Below are 14,372 nucleotides of genomic sequence, written 5' to 3'. Positions count from 1 at the left end.
TTTCCGATTGGCCCAATAAAATCATAAAACTTCAGTCTGTTCTTTTGTTGTTATTATAAAGATAAGAGTGACACCTGTTAAACTCTTTACATGTCAAAGCTAGAACTTAAAAATCCCTTAAATGCATTATTCTAATTCCCAGTTCCGCTTGTAAACCAAAAAGAAAACCTTAAGCTCCCCAGCCAGCTGAGTGGACCCCTTACGGGCCAAGGGAAACCTGAAAAACGGAGTTCTCCATCATGACAGGAAAGGAGTTTGGACACGCCTCATTATACCCTCTCTCTTTTGGAGTTTAGGCACAACTGACCAGCATTAACATTAACACAGAGACCATGAAACTGACCAAATAGACTCTTTGTGGCAATAAGATACTAAATTCCAAGTTGACTCTGCTATAGCATCACATGACAAATAGCAGGCCCTGAAGGAAATAAAAGTATTGTACACCAGAATATATTTCTTGGACATATTTTGAAATGGCCCTCTCTTGTGGGATAAATTTGCATCTGTAGAAAATCTCCTTCCCTTTCTAGTTCTTTCCTGGATTTAGGAGAGATTTAATGGGTTCTGATACCCTTTAAGGTCTCAAAAGAGACATTTACTACCTATTCTTTTTGAAGTTGGCTATGTAGAGTTCTTGTTATATAGAGGCTTCATCTACATACCAAGAACTGTTGCTTCCTCAAACTCCCTCATCTTAACTCAAGCATTTCTTTCTAGTGACTTCCTAAGTCTTTAGACAAAGTGTATCTCTCTCAACCAAATGTTAGACAGATAATCTTTAAATCTACCTATGACCCATGAGCCCCTCCATCAAATTCACAATAACCCATCTCTTTAGACTGAACCAGTGTATACCTTGTATGTATTTATCTATGTCTTTGCCTATAAATTCTGTCTCCCTAAAATGTATAAAACCAACTGTAACCACACAACCTTGAGCACACATTCTTAGGACCTTTTTGGACTGTACCTGGACCATGATTACTCATATTGGTTCAGAATAAACATCTTTAAATATTTTACATAGTTTGACTTTTAATGCCAACATCCTTAATATACTTTTTTTTAGTTGTTTTCTTAGTTTATGCCCTGGGGAGCCTAATTAGTATTTAAACATAAAACAATCAAAAACATTTTCTTCCTTGATGTGCATATTTAGTAAATGAGGAGATCCAAATTTCAGTACCTTAAAAATTAATGGAAATAGTATGGATATTAATAATTTAATGACCAGACTATATTGAAGGTTTATGTAATAGTGAAGACAGTTGAAGCTAGTTTATAATTCATTTTGTTTAACCCTTTTGCCTGTTTAGAAAAAAAAATAGAGTTTGGTGCCAGTGTTCATTTAATTTCACATAAACACACTCTTTGAGGCAAATCTGACTGATTTTCAACGTGAAAATAAAATATAACAGCTGTTCTTGGAGCTATTTCTAAACAGAAATAACAGCAGAATTGTCTGAATCATCAGAATTGTCTATTTTGGAGAAAATTGAATTCATCAAATGAATCTTCAGCCAGCAACTGTTTGAGAATTCATGAGTAAGAATGCTACGTTTTCTAGGATTCGGCATTTTTGGCAATCGAAAATTACTACAATTTGTAAATGGAAATCCCACTACTGAAACCAGAATACTATAAATAGAATGATGTCTTTTGTTTCCAAAGTTGATATCCTAGAGTTATGTGAAAATAATAATAAAAGAGAACTATTTCGTGGCAAAGTTACCTCAGGGTAAACATTACGGCCACAAACACCACCAGCAACTATTTTCAAGGGAAACAGGAAAAGGGTTTATACACTTTATTAAATTAGTTATTTATATGTGTTCAAACTACAACCTGACAATAATGGCAAATGAAATTGCAAGCTCTAAAGTTTTACAGAGTTTGATGAGAGCCATCAACTTCTTTTTGCATTTAAAATATTTCTGTTCTTTTTGTCTCCATTGGTTTAGCCATTATACTTTGCATTTTTGGGGTAGTTACCTGCCAATATTTAATATACACATTTAGATTTATAATTTTCTTTGAGTCTTCGGTTAACCTCCAGACTTAATCTCTTTTAGAACAGGAAAAATTATTTTAATGATTTCAACTCCTACAATATATTTTCTAGTATTCTATTTTGGCATTATTGAACTTTTTGATAGTCTGATGTGACAATCACTCACTCTACAGTAATTTTCACTCAAAATTCTATGCATACCTTGTAAATATTTTATGATCTGGAAGCTTATTTTTCTGTAATCTAGAATAATTTTGCGGGATTTTCTGATATTAATGCTTGACTCTGATGACTTCTGTTCCTCAGAGATAGATAAATCTAGTTTTGTTTATCAATTACTGTCTATATTGGGTCTTCTAGTTTATCCAGACTGACTTTTGGGTTTTTTTTACTCTGGTTGTATTCGCCTGCCTAAGTATACATTTTGTTTTCATTTATGATATATGTTGATAGTTTTTATGCACCGCTCATAAGTTCCACGGGTTCTGCGGGTTGGCTGTGACTTGAAAGCCTGATTGATCACCAAACAGTAATTCTGGTAAGTTAATTGACAAGAATTGGACATTGACATATTTACCATAATTTGAGACCCTAAAATTATCCGCTGATGTCTTTAGGGTTTAAGCACCAAACTAGAGAGGATTTTCATTTACTGGTGCTTTTGTTTTGCTCTCACTGCTACCACTATGTGGCATAGTGTACCAGGGACACTGATGTTTTTAAAATCACCCCTACCTGCCATTACCATTACACTCTGTCATACACATTTCTCTTTCTACAACAAGCAACACAGTTAAAAAACGAAATACGAAAACACCTTCCTGATTTTACACTTTCATTTACTTTTTTCTTGTTTTGCTTCTTAAATGACATATTAAAAATACTGCTCCAAGTATTTGAATATATGCATTCACTGTTAGAATGTATAAATTATAAAATATATATATCATTGTACAAAAATCAGGACATGTATAAACATACTGCTCATATATAATATATTGAAAGTTGCTTATTATGACTTAGCATTTTAACTCCCTATACTACTAATAGTAACTTTTACTTCTATCTTCTCAAAGCAAGAAGAATGTTTAGATCAAAACCTAAGGTATAATGAAAGCTCATTTCTTCCCACAAAAGGGAGGAATGTGGCTATCAGTTCAAGGTTTCCTTTAAAATTATGAACAATTTTTCATGTACTTGCCTTCAACTTTAATATTTGCATAGGAGAAAACCATAAAATACAGAATACTCCTGCTGATGGAAACATATTTAATACGATCCCCTGCTGAATTTTTGTAAATTCCACATATCTTTCAAAAAGGCCTGAGGAAAATTATATCTTCAGCTGTTTTCACTGTTTAGAAAGAGGTAGTTTGAAAAAATACAGGTTTTCATTCTTTTTTCTCCATGAATTAAGAAAAAGGTTAATCTGTGTTTGCTCCCCTGTTGACACAGATGGAATCTCCCTAGCTAGTTAATGAAAACCTATATACCCTATTATTAGATCATGCTTTTATTCCAAGCACTTCTCTAGTGAAGTTTTTAAGACATATATCATTCACTTTCTAAAACTTCTGTTTTCAATGTACCAAAACCTGAAAACACACGTTCTACATAGAGTCATTTGTGCAAAGTAAGGCAAAATATAATAACTATGTTAGATAGTAGCTTATCATATTGACTATGACAATAAAAACTTAAATACAAGTCTTACATGGTGCATTCAAGATCCTAGACTTTAGGTTTTACTAAATCAGCCCAGAGCAAGTTTTTATTAAAAACAGGGTCTTGGTTGTCTTTCAGATGCTATTGCTTGTTAGTTATCGTAGATTATTTATTAACTATTTCCATGTGGAAAAGAGATTTTTTTTAAGTGATTGATAGGTGAAAAATAAAACCATTTCCTTTTGAACACATACATGGTGTTTATTAAATTTACTTTCATAGCCCCGGGTTTCTTCCCAAGAAAGTTCCAATCCTAGTATCTTAGGCAAGGGCTAAGAGATGAAAGTTATGGAGTTTGATTCCTCAACATGTGTGTGGTTCTCATTCTTTCTCATCTCTTTCTCAGAGTAATTGTTTAAAGAATGACTTGAAACTATGAAGATAACACGTTGGAGAGGCTGTTGCACTTTCTAGTTGCCCTGTGTCCTGTATTATCAGTGGATTTGATTCTTGGAACTGTAGCAATGTTCTTGCTGTGAGATTTAGAATGAACCAACATGTCAAGGAAGGTAGAGTTGAACATGCAGAGAACTGAATCTAGAGCTTTGCCATACCATTATTCAAGCAGTCCTATTTCCAGATCTCTTGTTTGGAAGTTTATAAATACTCTCCTTGTTTCAGCGAAAATGAATTGAGAATCTCTTTTATGTCTCCCCTGTGATATTAAATGTTTGACTGCAACTAACATTGTGAAATTTCGAGTTATTTGAAAAAATACTGAATGGCTTTGTTATGGAATTATTTTAAGAAGTAATATCTATTTCTCAATATAGAAAATATAGGGGATGAAGAAAATCAAAGCATATTTTACAGAGAGACTCCTGTATTCGCCTCTAATAAAAACATGCTACTTGTATATTTTTAGATTTATGTAACTTAAAATATATCTTCTGAGGAATATACTTTCATAGGAGAAAGCCATAAAGTACAGAAGCTTCCTGCTGCCGGAAACACACTTAATGTGTTCCCCTGCTGAATTTCTATAAATCCTGCAAATCTTTCAGGCACCTGAGGAAAGTTATATTTTCAACTGTGTTCAATGTTCACAGAGGCTAGTGGGGGAAGTTCAAGTCATCATTACCTTTTTTCTTTCCATGAATTAAAAAAAGCTTATTCTTTGTTTGTTCCCTTATTGGCACAGGCAGAATCTCTCTAGTTAGCTGTACAAATTTACAAGACCATGTTTTTACCAGTGTTTGGTGTTTGAATGTATAAATTATGCAATGCATACATCATTGTATAAAAATGAGGACTTTTAAAACACACTATTCATATATAATACATTGAAAGTGGTTTATTATGACTTAGGTGTGCAGCATTTTAACTCTCTCTACTACTAAAATCAACTTTTAGTTCTGTCTTCTCAAAGCGTAGTCACCACAACTCTGACAGCATGAGAGTTTGTAGTGAGGTGATGATGTGCCACATGTGAGTAACAGACATCACCTGAATATGATAGTCATACTTTCACTACTTTTTGTTTTTCAACAACAGTTTGGAAATTTTTTCTGAAAAAAAAACCCATATTTTTCTGGAAACATTTGATCTTTCTGATCATTCACAATTCCTGATTATTACAGCATCATTTCTTATTAATTTATGTGATAGAGATGTTAGCATTTATTCTCCTGGCATTAGATTTCAGAAATATAAACAACTTAATAATATTATTGACACACAAGCATCAATAATACTCATTTGGATAAGGAAAAATACCCTCATCCAAATTTTGTTATATACTTGAAAAGGGAAAACATAAGCAAAAATCATTTTAAGTGCTCTTGCTTGATGAGTTTCATTTTCCTTTGGCTGAACTGATCTTAAATTTATAATTACATTTTTCTTATTTAAATCTAGTTACAGAGTTTCTATTATTTTCAAAGAATATGCCTTGAATTTCAAAGACTTTTATAAATATACTTTGAATTGCCTTTAAAATGTTATGTCATAGAGAGCCCATACCCACTCACCATGTCTCTTATTCACATCCTGACTTCCCAGCTACCACTCTATTACCAGGTTTAAAGTCCCAAGTTGTACCAACTGTCCAGAAGAGATAGAAGTTGATGTCACCTTTAGTTGGGCAGATAAAATGCTGCATTAGTAAGTCTAAATATGTCACTTTTAATATATTATAAGTATACACATCTAAATATTTCATCAAGTTCATCTTTCAAGTATTGAACTCTTGGAAAAAAGGCATTGTGAAAGTTATGTAAAATTATATTAAAATGTTCCCCCTTAAAACCAATTTATTCATTCTACAATGATTTCATTTTAAATGAGAAAAAACAAATCGTGTGTTCTCCCCATAAGCTACACTGATATTAAATATCTAACAACAGTTTGACTATTTTCTTATAATCACAGATTATCCAAGTTTAAATTCCTTCCACAGAAAAACATCCCATATGTAGTATTCTGGGTTTGTTTTCTTTGATTTTCCTCACATCAAGTGGAGAAAAATGGTTGGACAGCATCTTGTGCTTTAGGACATAGAAGGTGAGCTGAGGATCAGGACCACATGCACCTAGTGTGCGTGCCTCTGGCCCACATTGCTTGGCAAGCTTCCTGCCTAAGCCCAAGCATCCTGCCTGAATCCTGGCAACACTGGTCTCAGATGGTCATTATCAACTGGAGTGAGCCTGGGAAATCAGACCTATTGCCAATCTGTGAAGGAGTTAATCTTTAAATTATCCAAAGAATGTGCCTCTGGAATATTTGTATATAAAGAACAAAATTTCTAATACAATTTAGAAGACTTGTATGCTAATTTTGGTTTGTTTTCCAAATCAGAATTCACCAGTAGTTGTCACCCAATCAGGCTGCTAAAGCAACATTCTGAAGTTTAGAGAGTGTGTGGTACACAGGTTCATTTTGTGTCACTTTTACTGAGTTTTACCTAAGAACCCAGAATATATGCCAGATTCCTCAGATCTGTGGCTGACGTACAAAAATTCAATTTTTCCCCTCTACAATATATTCTTTTCTTGGTTAATAACGAGATCACGAGAAATCATAATAACCTTGACCCTATGCCATTCTTAATGCAGTTGTCAGCAGCTATCCATTCTTAGGCATAGACACTGGGGGGACAGCTAGTCTATGTTAAAGTCAGGGGCTCTCAAAACAGTTTTTTTTAAACCATATTCCTGATTTTCACCAAGTCATGAGTGATCATATCAGATTATTTATAATACTTTACTTTTTCTAATCATATTATTTCATAGAAGAAATGTGATTCATAGTCAATTTATAGAGGAATGTAATGAGTTTTCCTAGAATTTTTGGAAAAGAAATGAGACGTACTCAATTGAAATTAATGAGCGGCAACATATAATGTGAGGTTCCCACTTCTAAAAGTGTGTATTCATAGAAAGAGGCACAGATGAAACATGTTAAAAGATTGAAAGGGCAGGTGTCCACTAGAAATGGTTACGAAAATCCTGGCCTGAGTCAATAGCCCGCTGACAGTAGAACAAAAAAAGAGAAAGTTAGCATTTTTCAGTATTTAATTCAGTTGGAGAGCCAGGTCATCTCATATTGTACAGTCACAGATGTTTAAGTACAATGATTATGCCATTTGACATATGGTTGAAAATTCTTTTTTCTAATTCGTAATTTAAAAAATATTAAAAAATTAAAATGGTTATTTGAAATTAGTAATAGATCTCAAAATCCAGACATATGGTGACCATAATTATAAAACATTGGCTTTGGGACCACATGTTCAAAACATGGAATCTGAAAGTGGGTGTTAGTTCATATTCCTTGCTATTGCCTAGTAGCCATTTTTAAAAATATAGCACTAATAGATACTTGGCAGTGAGATCTTCAAATATGGTATTATTATCCTCTTTTAATATATGAGAAATGTTAAAGCATGTAGAAGTTTTAACATTTCTAGGAACACATCTAAGAAGTGAAGAAGTTAGTGGGGATTTAAATTAATACTACTTTTATTGTGAGGCATATATATTTTTTCTAACAAGAGTGGAACCATGATACATGTGATACATGTGTATAGCCTTATAACTTGAAAAATAAATAGAGGCCGGGTGCGGTGGCTCACGTCTGTAATCTCAGCACCTTGGGAGACTGAGGTAGGAGGATCACGAGGTCAGGAGTTCAAGACCAGCCTGACCAATATGATGAAACCCCACCTCTACTAAAAATACAAAAAAATTAGTCGGGCATGGTGGCGCGCACCTGTAGTCCCAGCTATTTGGGAGACTGAGGCAGGAGAATCGCTTGAACCTGGGAGGCGGAGGTTGTAGTGAACCAAGATACTGCCACTACACTCCAGCCTAGGTGGCAGAGTGAGACTCCGTCTCAAAAAAAGAAAAATAAATACAGGTAGATTTATTTTTTAAAATTCAGTTTAATCTTGGTTTCCTTATTTAGACATTTCCAATTACCTCAAGAAGAGCGAATTGTTCTTTCTTCATAATTTTGCTTAAACTACTATGATAGCTATTGCTTAATTATCATTGCTTTTTCCCTTCCTTACTCTGGAAGTAGACTTCCTGGGTCCAAATTCTAGAACAACAGTACTAGCTGTTTAAGGTATTCAATATCTGTGTCTCAAGTTCTTCAACTGAAAATGGTAATCATAATGATACAACTACCTCATCAGGTATAATATATGCAAAGCTCTTAATATTGTGTCTAACACATATAAGCATTCATTATTTTTATTAGTTATGCCATAAATATATACCTTAATATATATGTATTAATTATATCTTAATATATAATGCAGTATAATTATATATTAATAGTGTTTAAATTGTGAACAAAGTTATAGTCTCCTTGGGTACAGCAACTATGTTTTATTTATCTTTGTGTCTCCTGTACCTAATAATGCATCTGATACATTGCAGGCTTTTGTAAATGTCCAGTGAATTCACAAATAGGAAGTAATTTCCCAAAAGCTGATAACATTTAACTTAACAGATTTGTTTCTCACTACAACATTGAATTGTAGTCAAAGGTAACAGCCCTAGAACACAAACATCCTCAGGGAAGGAACTGAGTTTTATTCACATTTTATTCATTGTATCTGGCAAAATGGCAGCTAGTTAGTGTTTGAAACTTATGTTTAATTTAAACTTCATTGATACTTTATAAGCTGAGAGAAACAGTTTCTCTCTTAACTCTTTTGAATTCAGCAATAACAATTGATATAAGCAATCATAAAAATGGAATTTAATAACTAAACATGCAATGGAAAAATCTATTTTATAGAAGAGTGTGAAAAAAATGTCATGTAACTCATTTTAACTCTTGCCATAAATGGGAAAATAAAATCTTACAGTGCTATGCCATGGACATGCAAACCACTTGATAATAGGGATCCTTTCTCTGTGTGTTGTTAGGCAAATAGTGACAATAAAAGACAATTAATAAAAGAGTTAGTATCATACCTGTGGGCAGCCTGATGGCTTGCTAAAAGTGTATGTACATGCCTGCACGTGGATGTACACATGCACACACCCACACATAATTAAAATAAAATCTTTAGACAAATTAAACAAAGTTTAATTGAGCAAAGAACATTTGTGATGCAAATTGGGCAGTTTTCAGAAGCAAAAGTTGTTCACAGCATTCCTCAAGTTCTGCAACGTGAGTCGACAGAATTTTTAGGCAGAAAATGGAAGTGAGGTACAGAAACAGCAAAAGGCCTTATTTGGGCATGGTCACCAGTTGGCAGCCTCTGATTGGCTGAAGTTCAACTACTGTGATTGGCAGAGACTCAGTTGTTACAAAAAATCTGCTAAGTTAGGCTTTCAGTTGGTTTACCTACTAAGTCACATTGCAGTTTTTATGTAGAAACTCAAGAAAAAGAGACAGTCTCTGGCCAAATTTCTTTTAACTCAATGTATATATGCACAGAGACACAGATATATATTGTCATATATGTTTATACGTGTATGTGTGTATATATATGCTTATATATATCTCATTTCTATGTATTTATCTTCTTTTCTGTTGAGTGCTACTGCTATTGCTAATTAATTTTTTTCATGAACACAATGAAAAATATTTAGTGCCATTTCCTTGATCCTCAAGATACTAGGTTGGAGCAAAGGTAATACAGTTTTTGCATTGTTGGAATTTGCCATTTGATATTGGAATACATTCTTAAGTAAATGTGGTCATGTTATACATCATTTTAATGGGCAATTTTCACTTTTTTTTTTTGCTAATGACTTGCCACTTGTTTATTTTATGTTTACTTTAGACTAGAGAAATGATGTTAGACAAAAACCAAATTCAAGCTATTTTCTTATTTGAGTTCAAAATGGGTTGTAAAGCAATGAAGACCACTTATAACATCAACAACATATTTGGCCTAGAAATTGTTAACAAATGTCCAGTGCAGTGGTGGTTCAAGAATTTTTCCAAAGAGATGAGAGCCTTGAAGATGAGGAGCTTAATGACCGGCTATTGGAAGTTGATAACGAACAACTGAGAGCAATCATCAAAGCTGATCTTCCTACGACTACACAAGTTGCCAAATAATTCAACGTCGACCATTCTACTGTCGTTTGACGTTTGAATAAAATTGGAAAGGTGACAAAGCTCAGTAAGTGGGTGCCTCATGAGCTGACCAAAAAAAAAAAAAAAAAAATCGTCGTTTTGAAGTGTCACCTTCTCTTATTGTACGCAACAACAACGAACCATTTCTCGATCAGATTGTGATGTGGGATGAAAAGTGGATTTTATAAGACAGTCAGTAATGACCAACTCAGTGGTTGGACTGAGAAGAAGCTCCAAAGCAATTCCCAAAGCCTAACTTGCACCAAAAACAGGTTGTGGTCACTGTTTGGTGGTTTGCTGCCAGTCTGATCCACTACAGTTTTCTGAATCCTGGTAAAACCATGACCTTGGAAAAGTATGCTCAGCAAATGGATGAGATGCACTGAAAATTTCGATGCCTGCTTCCACCATTGGTCAACAGAAAGGGCTCAATTCTCCACTGCAACGCAGGACTGCACATCACACAACCAATGCGTCAAAAATTGAACGAATTCGGTTGGAAGTTTTGCCTCATCCGCCATATTCACCTGGCCTCTTGCCAACTGACTACCACTTTTTCAAGCATCTTGACAATTTTTTGCAGGGAAAATGCTTCCACAACCAGCAGGATGCAGAAAATGCTTTCCAAGAGTTTGTTGAATCTCGAAGCATGGATTTTTACACTACAGGAATAAACAAACATTTCTAGTTGACAAAAATGTGTTGATTGCAATGGCTCTTATTTTGATTAATAAAAATGTGTTTGAAACTAGTTATAATGATTTTAAATCCACTGTCTGAAACAAAAATTACTTTTTCACTAACCTAATAGGGCATATTTTCTTTAAATATCTAACTTTTAAAAATTGCTTATGACTAAATGATAAAATATTGACACCATATCATTTAGTATAAGACACCACAGATTGTAGTATTTACCATTATATAAGGTACTACTAAATAAAAACACTGCAGGGAGAATTACATTATAATTTTAAAAATTTGTACATTTTATCCTCATGAACTTTTAAATTAATTCTTATTTAAACACAGATTCTTTTTTCATGTGACTTGTTTGCATAAAGAAAGAAAAAATAAGATAAATACATCAATCAAGATATTTCTTAAAAGCTTCATGTTTGGAGTCCAACTCAGTATTTCTACAGCTTTTTAATGCAAAGTCATTGATGTCTATGATTTTCTAAAAATGATTCATTTATATGCTATAATGAGCTGAGATGATAGAGCCTTTCTTAACGGAATGCCCTGCTCTGGTATTGTCTTCCATGTCACTGATATTCATTAGGGAGGTTTTGATGTTGGTGTTTTCTTTTTTCTTTTCTTTTCTTTTCTTTTCTTTTCTTTTCTTTTCTTTTCTTTTCTTTTCTTTTTTCTTTTTTTTTTTGAGACTGAGTTTTGCTCTTGTTGCCCAGGCTGGAGTGCAAGGGCGAGATCTTGGCTCACTGCAACCTCTGCCTGGATTCAGGCGATTCTCCTGCCTCAGCCTTCCTGAGTAGCTGGGATTACAGGCATGCATGACCATGCCAGGCTAATTTTGTATTTTTAGTAGAGACGGGGTTTCTCCATGTTAGTCAGGCTAGTCTTGAACTCCCGACCTCAGATTATCCGACTGCCTCGGCCTCCCAAAGTGCTGGGATTACAGGCGTGAGCCACTGCACCTGGTCATTGCTGGTGCTTTCTTGATTATACCAGCAGGAATTATCGGAATGTTTTTAGAAAAAATCTTGAAATTATATTCTTTCTTCAAATGATTTTTTAAGAGGCCTATTGACTGTCATGCTGAGAGACTGTAGCTGACCATAAAGTCTGCCAGGGAAAGAATCAATTAGCCATATTTTTCACCATGATCATTTTTACCTTTTCTGGTATGTGCTATGAACTGCATTAAGAATCAAGATAGTTGGCAGCTTAGAATAAAAGGCTGGAGGATCTCAATTCCATAAAACTTTTAGTCAGTTTTCTGTCAGGTCACCTGACACCTATCCAGTTTTTCAGAATGCACAGCAAAATTATTAGGGAAGATTTCATTCTTTGGGATTGTTGTACAGGGTGAACTTAAATATGCAAGCAACTTTTTGTGACCAGCAGTTATTTTAACTTCACAATGATATGCTACTTTTCATAATTGGCATTCATGACCTTGATCTTTGTAGCACTGAATTATAATTTTAAAGCATGTCAAAAACTGTGAATAAATCAGTATTTTCTATACAGTTTTATTTTTCTCAAGATTTAAATCCCATTAGAAATTAAGGAGCTTTTGGTGAAAGTAGACAGGAGATTTCTAACACATTAGTGTTTGATGTCTTAAAAATAGTTCTAGATTATGCATGAGTCTGTCACACCAGACTTTCTTTGTTGTGAATTTCTTATATCTATTATGAAGAATTTGGCAATTTTTTCTCACATTAATTTATATCAGATACTTATCACAGGCAATCTTCAGAACACAACAAAGTTACAATCAGGGGCCATGTGACATTTCATTTACTGATGGACTATATATACAACGCTGATTTTGTAAGATTATAATACCATATTTTACAGTATGTTTTAGAAGACATTGCTGGTGATTTACTACTACTGGTTCAGAAATAGATTGTGAATGTAGTATGACTATATGTGAGAAAATTGTGATGATTTTTATGACAATACAGCTTAGCATTTTATTTTATTTTATTTTTTGAGAGGGAGTCTCGCTGTCTCACCCAGGCTGGAGTGCAGTGGCACAATCTCGGCTCATTGCCACTTCCACCTCTTGGGATCAGCCATTCTCCTGCCTCAGCCTCCTGAGTAGCTGAGATTACAGATATGCCACCAAGCCTGGCTGACTTTTGTATTTAGTAGAAACGAAGTTTCACCATGTTGGTCAGGCTGGTCTCAAACTCCTGACCTCAAATGATCCGCCCACTTCGGCCTCCCAAAGTGCTGGAATTACAGGTATGAGCCACCATGCCTAGCCCAACTTAGAATTTTAAAGTTATGAACCTTTAGTATAATACTGGAACTGTAGGCAAGGGTTTGTGACTCAAATTTTTTCTACCAAACCTAAAATATTAATTAGAACATTTATGGAAGTAGGATATTATCACTGAAAAATACACACTAACGTAACAAAACTCGTTTACCACATTTATGTACCCAAAGTGAAAATCCCGTGTTGTTGTTTTTTGCATTGAGAAAAAAATGAGAATTAGAGTCACAGAGAAGGTTTTTTAAAAAGAGGTCATTGTCTTAGTCCTTTTGTTTTGCTATAACAAAATTCCAGGGACTGGGTAATTTACAAACAATAGAAATTTATTTCTCATGGATCTGGAGACTGGGAAGTTCAAAATCAAGATGCTGGCTGGTCTATTGTCTGTTGAGGGCTGTCCTCTGCTTCCAGGATGGCGCCGTGTTGCTGCATCCTCTGTATCCGCACACGGATGATGAGCCAGAAGGAAGGGATTCACCTCTGCAAGCCGTTTTCTAAGGTGCTAACACCATCTACAAGAACTCCACCCACATGACTTAATCACTGCCTAAAGGCACCACTTCTTCTTACTATCACATTAATTAAATTTTAACATATTAATTTTGGAGGACACATTCAGACCATCATAGTTATTAAGAATTTATGAAGAATAATGAATCACTTTTTGAAGAGTTAAAAAAATTGACGTTTGTCAATAACAGTTAACATAACTATATCATTATTTTATTCTCAGTAGGTGTAAATGTCAAAGGTTGGCCGCCCACCTAAAACAAATCTGATGGATATATATTATTCTGTGACAAATACCTGCTCACATGATTTTTTGAGACAGTAAACTTAGTGGCTAGATTAAATTCCTTTATTAAGATTATAAATTACCTACAAAAAAACTATGTAAACTACTAATGAGAATAGTTATATATTATTTCTTAAAGATTAGACATTTATAACAGAATAACGTTTGGCTTAATGATGTGTTCAGAAATGATTTAATAGCAACTTGATTAGGGCAAAGAGGTAGATAAATTTGTCAATATTCACTAATAAGAAAGTAGGTTACAGAAGTGTTTCAGTGTTTTGTTGTATATGTTTGTAAATGCGTATAGGTACTTTCTC

Source organism: Mandrillus leucophaeus, unplaced genomic scaffold (assembly GCF_000951045.1).
Source record: "Mandrillus leucophaeus isolate KB7577 unplaced genomic scaffold, Mleu.le_1.0 Scaffold1124, whole genome shotgun sequence".
Lineage (NCBI taxonomy): Eukaryota > Metazoa > Chordata > Mammalia > Primates > Cercopithecidae > Mandrillus > Mandrillus leucophaeus.
Note: the sequence above shows the minus strand (reverse complement) of the source record.